The sequence below is a fragment of the Papaver somniferum genome, chromosome 6, assembly GCF_003573695.1.
Source record: "Papaver somniferum cultivar HN1 chromosome 6, ASM357369v1, whole genome shotgun sequence".
Classification (NCBI taxonomy): domain Eukaryota; kingdom Viridiplantae; phylum Streptophyta; class Magnoliopsida; order Ranunculales; family Papaveraceae; genus Papaver; species Papaver somniferum.
In genome coordinates this window covers 162,079,655-162,096,635 of record NC_039363.1, presented here as the reverse complement: position 1 = coordinate 162,096,635, position 16,981 = coordinate 162,079,655, and positions in this window count along the sequence as shown.

Genomic DNA, 16,981 nt, shown 5'->3' with positions numbered 1-16,981 from the left:
TGATCATCTTTTGACTTAATATTTAGTTTCCAACAAATAGATTGTTTCCAATTAAACTCGTCAAGAATACGATGAACATAGCTAAAGCAAAAAGTTTCCAACACATATTTCGAGAAATAGATAAGCGAGATAAACTCGGCTCGAAATATTAAATGTGTACAATGTAAAAGTCTATATAGTTATACGACTTAATATCATTAGAAGATAGAACGGAACAGACTTATGAGTGATAGGTAAGTTTTAGTCTCCACATACCTTTTGTTGATAAAGTTCCTCCAAGCTCCTCAGTAGATCTTCTTCTTCAACTGGTGAACGCCGTGAAGTCTAAAGCTCAACTACACATTATATCCTAATCCGAGACATAGCTATAAGTAGACTAGAAATCAAGTATATAGTTTTGATCAACTAAACTTGACAAACAAGCTTGAGATAGAAACGCTTGCGAGTTCGACCGAGTAATGTTCTAACAATCTCCCCCTTTGTCAATTTTAGTGACAAAACTATCAATACATATGGATTACAAAATAAATAAACTTTGTAGCTTCTCATCCATCATGCTTGATTTCCTTGGCTCTCCAACATTCCTTGAATTCTTCGTTACTCCAAGTACTCTAGCGATTCTGAACGTGTCCAACTCAGCATCATTGTTGTTGAAGATCCGTAGCCATAAAAATAAGAAAACAGATGTTCTCGATCATTGTTATACAATGTCATAGTATTATTATAGATAATCAGAGTCCAATTGTATCATAACTTTGAAATAATACTATGGTGATATGTATCACTCCCCCTTAGTCAATACTTCCATCTTACAATGAATACCACTCCCCCCTTAAATAATGATCCATAAACCATATGTATGTAGTGTGAACTACCAAAAAATGTTCCCCCTTTTTGTCAATATAAATTGGAAAATGCACGAAAACTATGAGATCATAATGAAATTTTCAAAAAGATACTTCATGACTAAAAGAGAACATATCAACTTTGTTTCGATAATTTCACATAATAAAAACTTAGTGTATTCATCAAGGAGTTTATAAAGATACAAGATAACTCCTACAATATTCCACAGCCGCACTCCCCACAAAGATATGGCAATTAAGCACAAGTTCAATTAAGAACTCTCCCCTATTTGATGTCATTCCCAAGAGAACAACATGAGCGACCTTACTTTTACAAGAAAAAGAGGATTTATTTGGACATTAACAAACCACATGGATTTGTATCCAGTAAACTCTAATAAATTAACTTCAAGAAGATCTTATTGATTAATTCAATCGGAAACACTCAACATAAGAAAATTGACGGAGCCATACAATACTTTCACATAAAAGTGGATCATGGAAAGATCAATACTGCGAAATTTTTCAAAAGTTCATTCTATCTTTCATCAATATTTGCATAAAGACACAATAGACTTAACTTCTGAGCATATATGATAAGCATAGTTCACGAACGCAAACACATATATATATATATATATCTCATAAGCAATTGCAATATATAAAATCAAAAAGATTAAATACTGCAAAAATCATCTTCCAAATAAATTTAGAATTTAAATAAATAAATCTAAAAACATTGCAAGATGAAAATCGTTGAAATAGCTATGTGTAATCACAATAATTGCTATTCCAAACCCTAGTTGTCCTTCTTAAACATAAGAATAAATTCTCATAAGAAGTTTTCTAGACATTATTTAAGATGACATGAAATAAGGAACTACACATCATCTTCATTGTCATTGGAATCCATCCAAGAAGCTTGATTTTTATCTATTTCCTCCTTGATTTCGGGAATTTTTGTAGCAATCACACATAATTGTTTTTGCACACATTTTACCTTGGAATTGACCTTACACATACCCTTGTGAATTTGTTGAAAAAGACTCAAGGTGGTATGATCACAAGAACCGTCAAGGGTATCATATATTTGTCTCTTGTAGTGATCCATCTTCATACGTTTGATATTACTTGGACGAAGCAGATTGGGAGTTCTAATAGAGTTTCCAATAGGAGTTATGGAGTATTCACGACATATTTTCCCAATTAAGCATGGAAAGCCTAACTTCTTGTTAAGTGATGTTATCGAGACCATTTGAAGAATAATAAATCCACAAATATCAATACCTTGATCACCCATTTCAAGGAAATAGACCAACTCCGCAAATTCACGACTCCTCTGAGAGTTCTCGATCGTGGAGGGACAAAGATTAGAAATGCCAAGTTTCCCAAAAATCCGTCGAGATATACTAAGAAACTTCCCTTCTATCCAATCAACATTCTTGTGAAAAACACCATAAGAAACGGTTTCACAAGATGGCTTTACTTTCTTTGGTCTAGGAACACGAAAATTACCCATGAGAGTTTTGGTAATGTTTGAAATAAACTCTCTATCAGTTTGAATCTTTTCCCTATTAAACATAGTCTTGAAGGTAAATTTATCAAGATCAACATCATGGATATTAACATAAAAGATCCTTGTAAAAGTGTCAAAACCTTCACCAAGACCATTGAGGATGTTCCCAAGATTGTATTTTTCAAAACAAACTAAATCTTCTTTAAGACCACTTTCCTTTACCAATTTCTTCTAGGATGAAGTACCTAGAAGACATTTTCTCAAAGGTTAAACCACAAGAATTGTTGATAAATGCAATTCTAATAGAGTCTTGATCAATTGGAACAATCTTACTTGAGAGAGAGGATGTAACAAGACCTTTAGAAATTTTCCTTGATTTCTTATCATCATCATTAGACCTTCCCATTATAGCAACAAAATAAAATTTAGGGAAAAAACAAGATAAGAGACTTACTTGATGTACTTCCTTGTATAAATTTCTTTCTTCACCTTTATTTTTACCTCCAATTAGGCTTTAATGGAGCCGGTACGCGAACCCTAGAATAACCCTTGTTCGTGTACGCAGACGAAGAGAGGAAGAAGAAAGGTATGCGAACTGTAACCTATATATCCCCTTTAGAGGGCTTGGACCCGTGAAGGTATGGTGGCCCATTAGAAAATAGGATTTCTAGATGGTTCAAAATAAACCAAGACGGAACCCCGAAACCATGAGGTTCGCACACTGAGACAATTTTATATCAATGTGATAAGATAATCACTTTCACTCTTAGCTCAATGAACTGTTCAAGAACATTCAAAGCACAAGAATAATTGATATTTTTATCACATTACAGTGTGATAAGATGGTATAAAAACTACATAAAATTATTTAACCTCAGGTGGGAAGAAATACTCTGATATAGAAGGTGTTAAACAATTGGAGTTTCCTCAACACATTGAATACATTCAAATACCAGAAGCATTCTGCAAAGAAGCTTTTGTTATAAACTAAAAATAGTTTACACTTTAAAAAAAATATAATCCAAAAAAATACAAAATCACAAAGCTAATCAGACCGTTACTTGCCCCATCTCAAGCTATATACAGATGGGTGGAGCCAAATCTTGTTACCAAGAGGCTAGATGCGCATGAGGCTGCTCACACACCATCTCAGGTTGATATTTGTGATATGTACCAGAGGTATAATCATAGTAATGATGATACACATGGTTAATTGTTTTTCTTGACTCCTCTTTCTTGCGATTGAGGGGTGCAATTTTCCGATATTTGGAACTTGCAACAAACTCAGTAGAAATCTTTTTATCGATTTTACATGAGTTGTTCGCACGGTCAGGCTGCACATCATGAATACATGACTTGACAGAATTGGAACTAACACCTGGACAAACTTTTTCTTTAGTCGAATTAAGTCGTTCTAAGAATTTAAAAGTATATTCAAAATCCGTAAATAGATCTTTTTCAATAGATCCATCATGATAGAAGTCCTCAAATAGAATGAGTAGCAGTATAGTGAGGTTCCATATCCTTGAGCTTTTGTCCACATGTTTCCTTCAACGACTTTTCTTAGAGGAATCTTTTCCTTTTCCTTTAGATTGTTTTCCATCAGTTAAGATTTTTAATGTCATAGATGACTCGAGATTATCTTGAGAGACCAAGGGTCTTGTAGAGAATAATAAACTCTGAACAATCTTTAAGGATTTATGGAGTGCGTCACAGATTCACATAACAAGTTTCCCAAAGTGATTTCGCATTAGGAAAAACTTTATGATCAAACAAACACAAACTTATTAGGTTTATCGTGTTTGCCTACTCTTATACCAATTGAAAAAGCGGGGGCATAACAACCACACCCAATAATTCGTTATGCAATCTTCATGGACTAAACTCCAATTTAATTCCGAGAGCACCAACTTAAAAATGAGACTCAATCAAGAATTATATCAAAGAGTTTTTATCTGTTTCTCAATACAATTAGCAAATTAAACAGATAGAAATTTGCGATCCCGATTGATATGAGAAATAACTTGGACGGTTCCAAAGACCAATACCCAAGTGTCAATCAAGCTCTATCTAACAAACAAGGTCGGATTTATCAACTGATTGAAGTACACACAATCTGTGATATTTCAATTATATAAACAAATATAATGCGGAAAATAAATAACACAGATACCAGAAATTTTGTTAACGAGGAAAACACAAATGCAGAAAAACCCAGAGACCTAGTCCATATTTGAACACCACATTGTATTAAGCCTCTACAAACTCTATCCTACTACAAGTTAACTTCGGACTGAAATGTGGTTGAGCACTAACCAAGTATCACACTGATTAAGGTACAGTCGCGTTCCTTACGCCTCTATAACCACGCCGGATTCTGCGCACTTGATTCCCTTAGTTGATCTCACTCACAACTAAGAGTTGTTACGACCCAAAGTCGAACACTTATAAACAAATCTGTCTCCCACATATACGTCTATCCTTTATTATGTTTGTTCCGTCTTATACTCCCAAAGAGCAGCCTAGAAATATTAGTCACTTCACAACAACCTAACTGATTAACAGAAGAAGTTATTTCGGAATCACAAGAGTCTGAGAAGAAGAACTATATTGATTAGTTTTTATATCTTACCTATCGTAGATAAATCTCGAGTAAATATTAGAGAAGATAAAACTCAATACGATAGAACAGGTAAAATCAGAATACGCAACTAAAGAGAAAATAGTCGGATCTGGTTTCACGAATCCCAAATGAAGTCTTCAAGTCGTTAACCTAATAATGGTTTTAGAAAACCTGGGTTAAAGGAAAATCGACTCTAGTTTGTAACTAAGACACAGGAAAGTGTCTAGATTAGGTTTTCCAGTTGCTAGAGTATTCCCTTATATAGTATTTCAAATCAGGGTTGCTTACAATCAAAGCTAAGATAGCTTAGTAACAGAGCATTCAATATTAACCGTTAGATGAACTCCAGATTTAAGATTCAAGCTAAGTCTGCTTACAAATTAAGCAATCAATATCCACCGTTAGATGGTCTTAGCTTGTTACACACAAATGAAATATACCTATATTTAGATATGGGTTACCGTAAATGAGCGTGTATATTGAGTTGGCTCAATAAGAGTTAACCCAAGTGTAGATGGTGGATTTTCGACAAGGGATAAAATCGTAAACTCATAATTATACGAAGCTCTGATCCAACAATCAGACGTGAGTATTGAGACACGGGTCTCTCATCGAATTCTCAACGGGGAATACTTTCTCTCAGAGTACATGTAGATATGTAGTCTCACGACTGGACAACGGCATATCTCATGAATACTGAAGACTTTCAGTGATTATTTCTATATAGTATCACGAGATGGACGGATCCTAGATAGCTTGCCCTGCTAGTATAGAGCGATAACGTCTTCAGGAAAAAACAACGAGTTTACCCTGACTATATAAAGGATATCACTTACCGACAAGCTCATATCGGGATAATTAATGCTCCTAGACAACTTGCTCTGCTAGTATAGAGCCACAAAGTTAATTATTCCTAATTAAGATTAATTCTGCCGTGACATTCACTACTGAATTCCCAGAATAATCTATCATTTCTCTTATTCCATGGTCGAATCCACGGCCTGATCCCATGGAATGTGATAGACGCATTTATGTGTCTAATATAGCCCAATTGTATATTGTGTTAGTACCCATTTTTTGTACTTATTATGGCTTTTTATGTCCCTGTAGGTATTTCCGGAGAAATTAGCTTTTGCGGCGAAATTGGCTAAAAAAGTGGTTTTTGCGCTCGTGGGAGAAAATTACTATACGGACTCTCACTTTGGATAAGGGGTAACCTAATTACTAAGGGGTGACCCATTTCCAGGCAGCTGCTAAAGGGACACCAGAACTGGATAGGGGGAGGTCTTCTTCAAATTTCAAATACTGGTTTTTGGCGGGAAAGGCCATGCATATCGCTGTTGAATTTTGATCCGATTGTTGGAGCTGTTTTAGGGAGAAAGAGGAGAAGAGTTTAGGGAGAAAGAGGAGAGAGTTCAGAGCCGAAACGAGGAAGATACCATTGATTGTTGCTGCTGCTGCTGCGAGGAGGAAGAACGTGAAGAACAGACTTTCCAAGGCCTTCATTTATCAACAGTGACATCGACTGTCATCTGTGGGTCGTAGTTCTTCAACGACAACAGCACTTCAGCTTTGTCGTTGATTCTGGACGCCTTCTGTGGGTCGCAAAATTCTATTTTACATCATTTGCTTGTCTTTCTCTTCATTGTAAAACACTTTTGAGCATCAATGAAATATTTTGAGAGGTTTTCCAACATGATGAGCAGTTAAATTCTTGGTGATTGAGGCAATGGAGGATCTATTCACTCATGTTTGATTGGTAAATTCTTTTTATAATTTCTTAATTATTTATTTTATTTAATTCACTTGGATCAATAAAAAAGAGATAAAAATGGTTTTCTTAATTAGTTGTGAATCAGTTTGATGTTTTATGCTTAGAATTAATTCTTTGATAAATCATGCTTAAGGATTACAATTTAATATTTGGACACCGTATAGATTAAGAAGTGATTTAATGGAAAAAGAGCTAGATAATAATTATGAAATATTTTTGTAACCAATCAACTTGAAGTAATAGTGAATCCGGAGCCTTAGTCCATTTTAAATCTTGACATCACTCTTTGAAAATTAAATTGCTTTATTTTTATTAAATCAAAAAAAAAAGTTACCTTCACAAGTTCGAAAAGAACCCCTTAAACTACAACTACAATCACTTTTGATAAACCATCAAATTTTTGGCGCCGCCGACGCGGATTTGTGTTTAGGTAGCAATTTTTTTTAGATTTTTTTTTTATTATTCTTGTTCTTCTTTACGTTTTTGTTTTTTTTTGTTTCCTTGCAGATTTTTGAAGTTGGAGCGAGAGATAAATTTGCCAAAGCTTGTGGTGATTTACTTAAAGTTTGGGAGTGAAAACCAAAGCTAAAGGAGCGAAAAGAAGAAGATTTTCTTTATTTTGTTAAAAAGAGAGAAAAAAAGAGAGACATTTTTTTTTTGTAATTTTTTTTTTTTTTTTACTTTCTTTTTTTTTTTTTTTTGGACTTTGGACATTAATTTTGGGACATTTTTTTTTTTTTTAAACCCTACGGAAGGGTACCTTAAATATAAACTGTTTGCAGGGAAGGACGACGATTACAATATCGTCTCGGCCCCTCGGGTTCGCACACGACATAGGAGTCGTGGCCCGAGTCGACTTCAGCGGTTCTTCGCCCGTCTGGTACGGGAGGTAAAATTCTAAACACCCCGAATCTCCTGCAAGCGGGTTACTGGACTCCTTAAGGTGTAATTGTTTGAGGACGAATACTGTTTTTATTCCTAGTAAAGGGCAAGGACTGGACCATATAAGATAAGGGTTCGGATTTCATCACCGCTCCCTTCTTGCCCGCCTTAGGAAAACGAAACCTAAAGCGAACCTAAGCCTAAAATTTGGACTAGAAAGAGACCTATAGGGTATCGAGCTTAACAGGACAATCATTCGAAAAATATTGGTTACTCTTTTAAGCACACCTCGAAGTTCTTGACGGTTTCTGCGAGTTGAATGCGTGACTGCGCCGCATTGGATCGGTGAGGTTTTGGGTATCAAAGCTCCACTGAGCTTCCCTCGCCTCGATTCAACTTGCTTTAACTCGGATTGATTCCAGAGGGGTTTGCTCAAATTGTAACGAATTCCCTTTCGAAGGATTAGAAGCTGGTCTAGAAACAATCTAAGTGGAGCCATCATGCTTGTTGTTTGCTAGAAATCTTTAGGTTTGCTGTGGTAAAGTCGAGTCAGCCTGCTGTGTGATTGCTAGAACCTTCCTGTTAGGATTTTTTTATTTCTTTTTGAATTCTTTTTAGTGTATGCCCGATTTTGTTAGGGCTTGGAAAAGAGATACTCTAGGTCGATTGATTAGCGAAAAACCTAGTAGTTCTTCTGATTTAAGCAGGGAGCTCGAAGACTCTTCTTTGGAGAGCCCTGTTTTTGGAAACTTCAGTTTTGAGAATCTGTCTCTTGTGAGGAAAGTACCCCTAGTACTTCTGTTGTGCCAGCGATGGCAACTTTGAAAGATTACATGTTCCCAACTAGGACCAACCGAGCTTCATGCATTAAATTGCCAGCCACTACGGCTAATTTCGAGATAAAACCTAGTATTCTTCAGATGATCCCTATATTCTTAGGAAAAGATGATGAGAACCCTTATTTTCATATTAGGGACTTTGAGGAAATCTGTGGGACAATTAGATAAAGACCTTACCGATGAAGTCTTGAAACTTAAGATGTTTCCCTTTTCTTGAGAGATAAAGCCAAGACCTGGCTTAACAACCTACCGTCTGAATCCATAGAAACATGGCAGGAACTTATCGCTGCCTTCTATATGAAATTCTACCCTAAGCATAAAACTGCAGCTGTTAGGCAGAAAATTAGTGCTAGTGTGCAACAAGAGGGAGAGTCTCTTTATAGGTTTTTAGAGCGATTCAATGATCTCCTATCTCAGTGTCCTCACCATGGATTTGATAATATGAAACTTGTACAGATTATTTATGATGGTTTAGACTATTCGACCAAAGCCATGGTTGAGTCTATGTGCGCTGGTGAGTTCACTAGTAAAAATGCTGATGATGCTTTTACCTTCTTAGGAGCTATCGCTGAAAAATCCCAACAGTGGGAATCTTGTGTTGAACCCCCTAAAAGACTCTTGGTCAATAGAAGTAGCACCAATATGGTAGATACGAGTTTTGCGTCAGATGCTAAGTTTGCTGCTTTATCCAGAAGGTTAGAAGCTTTGAAATGGGTCAGTCTAAAAATAGGTCCCTTGTTGAACCTAATAGAGCCTCTCAAGTCTCTAGTTGTGGAATAGAGCCCGATAATTCATTTTGGGAAGGTCAGGTTAGTGAAGAGCAAGCCCATGCTGTCTATAACAATGCTAGGTTTGAGAACCGTCAGAAGTTTGACCCATACTCAGAAACCTACAACCCTGGTTGGAGAAACCATCCTAATTTCTCTTGGTCTAAGGGCCAGAGTCAAGGCCAGTCTAGCAATTCTCAGCCTCCCCCAGGTTTTGGTTTTAAGAACTCTTCAGGTCAAACCCAGTTTCAGAACACTTCCGAGAAAAAGATCTCTACCTTAGAGGATACTCTCACTATGTTAGCAAATAACCATGAAATGCTAACAAAGAACCACATGAGCTTTCAACAAGAAACTAGGCAAGAATTGAAGAATAATTCCCAGAGTCTTGCCAAATTAGAACTTCAAGTAGGACAAATAGCTAAGTTCATAAGTGAGAGAGAAGATGGAAGGTTCCCTAGTCGTACTGATCCCAACCCAAAAGGAGAGAAATCGTACAATCATGTGAATGCTGTCACAACCCTTAGGAGTGGAAAGAAAGTTGACAACAAGGTTGCCATGCCTGATAGTGAACATGCTGTAGTTCACCCTGCTGAGCCAGAAAATGAGGAGACTGATAGAGTCTCCAAGAGACCAATGAGGGTCCTGTTGAGCCCGGCTTTGTTCCCAGAGCCCCATTCCCAGCTGCTAGTTCCGACTAAGAGGGAGTCCAACTTTAATGATATATTGGAGGTTTTTAAGCAGGTTAATATCAACCTTCCATTATTAGATGCAATTAGGCAGATTCCCTCTTATGCCAAGTTCCTTAAGGACTTGTGTACGCGAAAGCGTAAGCTCAGTGTCCAGAAGAAAGCCTTCATAGCTAGTCATGTGAGTTCTATTATTCAGAATACCACTACTCCTAAGTATAAAGACCCAGGGTCCCCTACCATTGCTTGTACAATAGGTAAGTACCGTGTTGAGAAAGCTTTGCTTGACTTAGGAGCCAGTGTGAATTTACTTCCATATCATGTGTACCTTAAGCTAGGACTTGGTGAGATGAAACCTACCCAGATGACACTTCAGTTAGCTGATAGGTCCGTTAAAATTCCTCGTGGTGTGATCGAGGATGTTCTCATAGAGGTTGACAAGTTTATTTATCCAGTGGATTTTGTTATCCTAGATACCCAACCTGTCCCTGACCCAGAGAACCAAATACCAGTGATTTTAGGTCGCCCGTTTTTAGCTACATCCAATGCGATCATTAACTGTCGAAATGGTATTATGAATTTGTCTTTTGGTAATATGACTATTGAGCTGAATTTTTAATATTAGTAAGCTACCCTCTGAACTAGATGACTCGAATATGAAGAGGTGAACATGATAGGAACATTAGTCGAGGAGTCATTACCAAACACTTTGTTAGAAGATCCATTAGAAAAATGCCTAGCTCACTTTGGGATTGATTTTGATGATGATAATGTAATTAATGAGGTGAATGCTTTGTTAGATTCAACCCCTTTGTTAGATACTAGTAATGGATGGAAACCTAAGTTCGAACCACTACCAGTTTCTAAGTCTACCCTAGTTCCTTCTTTAGAAGAGCCTCCTAAGTTGGACCTAAAACCATTGCCAGATACCCTGAAGTATGTGTTTTTAGGCCCGTCTGAGACTTTACCTGTGATTGTTTCTTCCGACTTGGATAGAGATCAGGAAAGTAGGCTAGTAACCGTCATTCAAAACAACAAGGAAGCTTTAGGGTGGACCATAGCAGACATTAAGGGTATAAGTCCTACTGTTTGTATGCATCAGATCTATTTAGAGGAAGACACCAAACCTTCTAGGGAGATGCAACGTCGACTAAACCCCAATATGAAAGAAGTAGTTCGAACTGAGGTTCTTAAGCTATTAGATGCAGGAATTATCTACCCTATTTCAGACAGTAAGTGGGTCAGCCCCGTTCAGGTTGTTCCCAAGAAATCTGGTATTACTGTAGTCCAGAATAATAACAATGAGTTAATCCCGACCCGAATGACCACGGGTTGGCGTGTTTGTATTGACTATAGGAAATTGAACAAGGTCACTAGGAAGGACCACTTTCCCCTTCCCTTCATCGACCAGATGCTAGAGAGATTAGCTGGACATAGTCACTACTGCTTTTTAGATGGCTACTCTGGATATAATCAGATCGTTATTGCCCCAGAAGACCAGGAGAAAACCACTTTTACCTGTCCCTTTGGTACCTTTGCGTATAGACGCATGCCTTTCGGGCTATGTAATGCCCCTGCGACTTTTCAGCGTTGCATGATGAGCATATTTTCTGACATGGTAGAACGGTTCTTAGAGGTCTTTATGGATGATTTTTCAGTGTTTGGTTCGTCTTTCGATGAGTGCTTGCATCATTTGTCATTAGTTTTGACTAGGTGTAAGGAAAAGAATTTAGTGCTTAATTGGGAGAAATGTCACTTTATGGTTCGTTCAGGAATTGTTCTAGGGCATATTGTATCTTCAAAGGGTATAGAGGTGGATAGAGCAAAAGTTGACCTTATTAAAACTTTACCGGTCCCAAAAACCGTAAGAGATATTAGGTCATTCTTAGGACATGCTGGTTTTTATCGTCGTTTCATTAAGGATTTTAGCTTGATGTCTAGACCTCTTTGCAATTTGCTTGCAAAAGATGTTAAGTTTGTTTTTGATGATGCTTGTTTAGAGGCTTTTGAGAAGCTTAAGTCATTACTCACTACCGCCCCCATAGTCCAGGCACCCAACTGGAACCTACCCTTTGAGATCATGTGTGATGCTTCAGATTATGCTATTGGTGTTGTGCTAGGTCAGCGAGAAAATAAGTTACTTCATGTGATTTACTATGCTAGCAAAACTCTGAATGATGCCCAGTTGAACTATACCACTACCGAGAAGGAACTATTAGCCATTGTGTTTGCCTTAGACAAGTTTAGACCCTATCTCTTAGGTTCTAAGATCATCATATATACTGATCATGCTGCTTTAAAATATCTTTTGTCTAAGAAGGATACTAAACCTAGATTGATTAGGTGGATTCTGTTGTTGCAAGAGTTTTCTCCAGACATTAGAGACAAAAAGGGTGCCGAAAATGTTGTAGCAGATCACTTGTCTAGGCTAGTTGTTAGTTCCCCAGATGATTCCCTTCCTATAAGGGATAGCTTTCCTGATGAACAATTGTTCTTTGTTACCCAATTACCTTGGTATGCGAATATAGTGAACTATCTTGTTACTGGTCGAATGCCCCAACATTGGGGTAAACAAGATCGTTCTAGATTTTTAGCTGAGGTTAAGCACTTCTTTTGGGATGATCCTTATTTGTTTAAGTATTGCCCAGACCAGATTATTAGGAGATGTATACCTGAGAGTGACCAGTCCAGTATTATTTCCTTTTGTCATGATCATGCTTGTGGGGGTCACTTTAGTGCTAAGAAAACTGCTGCTAAGATATTGCAGTGTGGATTCTATTGGCCTTCGTTGTTTAAAGACTCCCACAGTTACTGCGTTACTTGTGAACGATGCCAGAAATTAGGAACCATTTCCCGTAGGAACATGATGCCCTTGAACCCTATTTTAATTGTTGAGGTCTTTGATGTGTGGGGTATTGACTTTATGGGTCCGTTTCCTAATTCTTTTGGTAACCTATACATCCTTGTCGCCGTAGACTATGTCTCTAAGTGGATTGAGGCGGTTGCGTGTAAAACCAATGACCATAGGGTTGTGATTGAGTTCTTGAAAAATAATATACTTACACGTTTTGGTACACCGCGAGCTATAATTAGTGATGGAGGGTCGCACTTTTGTAATGGGACTTTTAGACTTCTGATGAAGAAATATGGTATTACACATAAGATAGCTACCCCGTATCATCCACAGACTAGTGGTCAGGTAGAGGTTTCCAATAGGGAGATAAAACGTATATTAGAGAAAACAGTTAATCCTAATCGGAAAGACTGGTCGTCTAGGCTTACTGATGCCTTATGGGCTTACCGTACTGCGTTTAAGACCCCCATTGGAATGTCGCCTTATCGGCTTGTTTATGGCAAGGCATGTCACTTACCTGTTGAGTTAGAACACAGAGCTTATTGGGCTGTTAAGCAGCTAAATTTTTCACTTGACAAGGCAGGAGCCCATAGGAAACTCCAGCTCAATGAGTTGGACGAGATTCGTATAGATGCTTACGATAGTGCGAAGGAGTATAAGAACAAAATGAAACTTGTGCATGATAGAAACATATTACGGAAGTCATTTTCTCCAGGTCAAAAAGTTCTTCTGTATGACACTCGTTTGCATCTATTCCCCGGGAAACTGCGCTCTCGGTGGACCGGTCCTTTTGTGGTCCGTACTGTTTTTCCTCATGGAGCTGTTGAGATCGAGACACTGGATGGTAGTAGTTCTTCAAAGGTTAACGGTCAGCGATTGAAGCCCTTTTTAGAGCCTTTTCCTACAGGTGATGTTGAGGAGGTCCCTCTGGAGGACCCTGTTTACCCTTGATTGACCATCGAGGTGATTTGTATGTTGTATAATTTTTATTCAGTTTTTGGTTTCACTTCACTCAGGTACTATCTTTCCGAACTCTCTCTTTACTATTTCCTCATGTTACTTATATTCTTGGTACTGTTCTTTCATGAGAAACATTGAGGACAATGTTAGATTTAAGTTTGGGGGTGGGGAAGAAACTTTTTGTTAGCTTTTAGTTGCAATAAATAAATCCAGAGCCTAGAAATTTATGCCTATTGAGGATTGCACTAACTAATCTAAGTGGATGGAAGCATTTTGATTGTAGGAGTTTGAGGAACCAATCTGATTAGATGGAAACATCTAAAGAGTCTATTCATAAAAGCACAGAGCTCAGGTGTTAGAAATAACATGATAGTTTCACCATATCTCGTTGAGTCCTTTTCACTTCTATTTTTATTTTATTTTGTTTTTAAACTATGTTTCTCTAAGTGATAGGTGGGGCCCACGATTCAAGTTGTTACCAATGCTAGGGTGAATTAGAGTGATTGAGATACCATGAAAAAAAAAAAAAAGTTGAAAAAGAAAAAGAAAAAAAAAAGATGAAAAAAAAAAGGTAGTTACCAAAAAAAAAAACAGAAAAAGAAAAAGAAAAAAGAAAAAGAAATTGAGACCAGACCATTTGACCAAAAGGAATAAATTCAATAAAGTCGACCACTGGTACCCTTGTATATGCCAGTGTGTTGATATTAGTCAGACTAGTATCTCAATCCATTAGGATAGGTTCATTTTGGCGGAGGCCTTCAGACAGATATGGGAAACGCCGTTCACTTAGTAAACATCAAAACCATCTATGTTTTTCTATATCCATCTCTTAATCTTTCCATGTGATCAGTTTGACTCCGAATATGATGTCCATAGTGCAACTATCTGAGTAGAGCTCTGTCACTTTATATGAATTTTAGTATGCTTGAGTGCAAACTCGTGTACAACAATTGGAATTTCGCATCAGGGTACTTCTTCCTGTAGTCAATAAGTATGCCAACCAAGGAGATTCTTTAGTGCCTTCCAAGGTTCGTTGTAGATAGCTAGGGTCTGGAGTATTAAGTTTTTGTGGGTACACCTCTGGTAAACCCCCCGGAGACAACACTCCGCCACTAGGGCCACCTAGTGGTTTAACGGCTTATTGCACGTGCTAAGTGTAGTCATTTTTTTTTAGATTAGATTTGCTCGAGGACTAGCAAATAATAAGTTTGGGGGTATTTGATAGACACATTTATGTGTCTAATATAGCCCAATTGTATATTGTGTTAGTACCCATTTTTTGTACTTATTATGGCTTTTTATGTCCCTGTAGGTATTTCCGGAGAAATTAGCTTTTGCGGCGAAATTGGCTAAAAAAGTGGTTTTTGCGCTCGTGGGAGAAAATTACTATACGGACTCTCACTTTGGATAAGGGGTAACCTAATTACTAAGGGGTGACCCATTTCCAGGCAGCTGCTAAAGGGACACCAGAACTGGATAGGGGGAGGTCTTCTTCAAATTTCAAATACTGGTTTTTGGCGGGAAAGGCCATGCATATCGCTGTTGAATTTTGATCCGATTGTTGGAGCTGTTTTAGGGAGAAAGAGGAGAAGAGTTTAGGGAGAAATAGGAGAGAGTTCAGAGCCGAAACGAGGAAGATACCATTGATTGTTGCTGCTGCTGCTGCGAGGAGGAAGAACGTGAAGAACAGACTTTCCAAGGCCGTCGTTTATCAACAGTGACATCGACTGTCATCTGTGGGTCGTAGTTCTTCAACGACAACAACACTTCAGCTTTGTCGTTGATTCTGGACGCCTTCTGTGGGTCGCAAAATTCTGTTTTACATCATTTGCTTGTCTTTCTCTTCATTGTAAAACACTTTTGAGCATCAATGAAATATTTTGAGAGGTTTTCCAACATGATGAGCAGTTAAATTCTTGGTGATTGAGGCAATGGAGGATCTATTCACTCATGTTTGATTGGTAAATTCTTTTTATAATTTCTTAATTATTTATTTTATTTAATTCACTTGGATCAATAAAAAAGAGATAAAAATGGTTTTCTTAATTAGTTGTGAATCAGTTTGATGTTTTATGCTTAGAATTAATTCTTTGATAAATCATGCTTAAGGATTACAATTTAATATTTGGACACCTTATAGATTAAGAAGTGATTTAATGGAAAAAGAGCTAGATAATAATTATGAAATATTTTTGTAACCAATCAACTTGAAGTAATAGTGAATCCGGAGCCTTAGTCCATTTTAAATCTTGACATCACTCTTTGAAAATTAATTTGCTTTATTTTTATTAAATCAAAAAAAAAGTTACCTTCACAAGTTCGAAAAGAACCCCTTAAACTACAACTACAATCACTTTTGATAAACCATCAGAATGGCAACGACAATTGCTCCTATTCCATGGTCGAATCCACGACCTGATCCCATGGAATGGCAATGACAATTGCTCCTACTTCATGGTCGAATCTACGACATGATCCCATGAAATAACAATAAACAATTGTTCTGATTCTATGATCGAATCCACGGCTTGATCTCATAGAATAACAATGAAACAACTATATTATCTCATTACTCCGATTTCATGATCGAATCCACAACTGGTCTCATAAATGTTAATAGATAAATCTTAATTACTCCGATTCTGTGGTCGAATCTACGATCCCATGGAATGGTAATGCTCATTTTATTATTCTGAATTCGTAGTCGAATCCTCAGCTGATCCTATGAATTAATAGTAAACATCTATTTATTTTATTACTCAATTTCATGAATTATTCTCCACTGAATTTCATAAATTAGTAATAAATAATCAACCGGGCGTCTGAGCTACCTCTAAGTAAGCCCCGATTCAAATGGTGAAGGTGTATTCAACGACGATACACTAACAGTCATCACACGAACGAGTATTTCAAAAATACAACGAAACGATGAACCTATGCAAAATAGGGAAGAAAATAATAAATAATTAAAAATATTGACCAGGGTGCTGGGAGCATGGACACACGACCGACCGACCGTCTCATGGTCAATCCCACACCAGTTTTATATTTTTAATGCATTTTTATTATTTTCCATGATTTGATGAAAATTCTCTCATTTTATCAAATCTCCTTCGTCTCGAGGGAACTCCTTGGTTTCATGGTACTTCCATAAATCCATAAAAAAGAATATAAAATTAAGGAAAGGAGTGTGGGGCGTGACCATTGGCCAACCTGCCATGCCTTGGTCCCA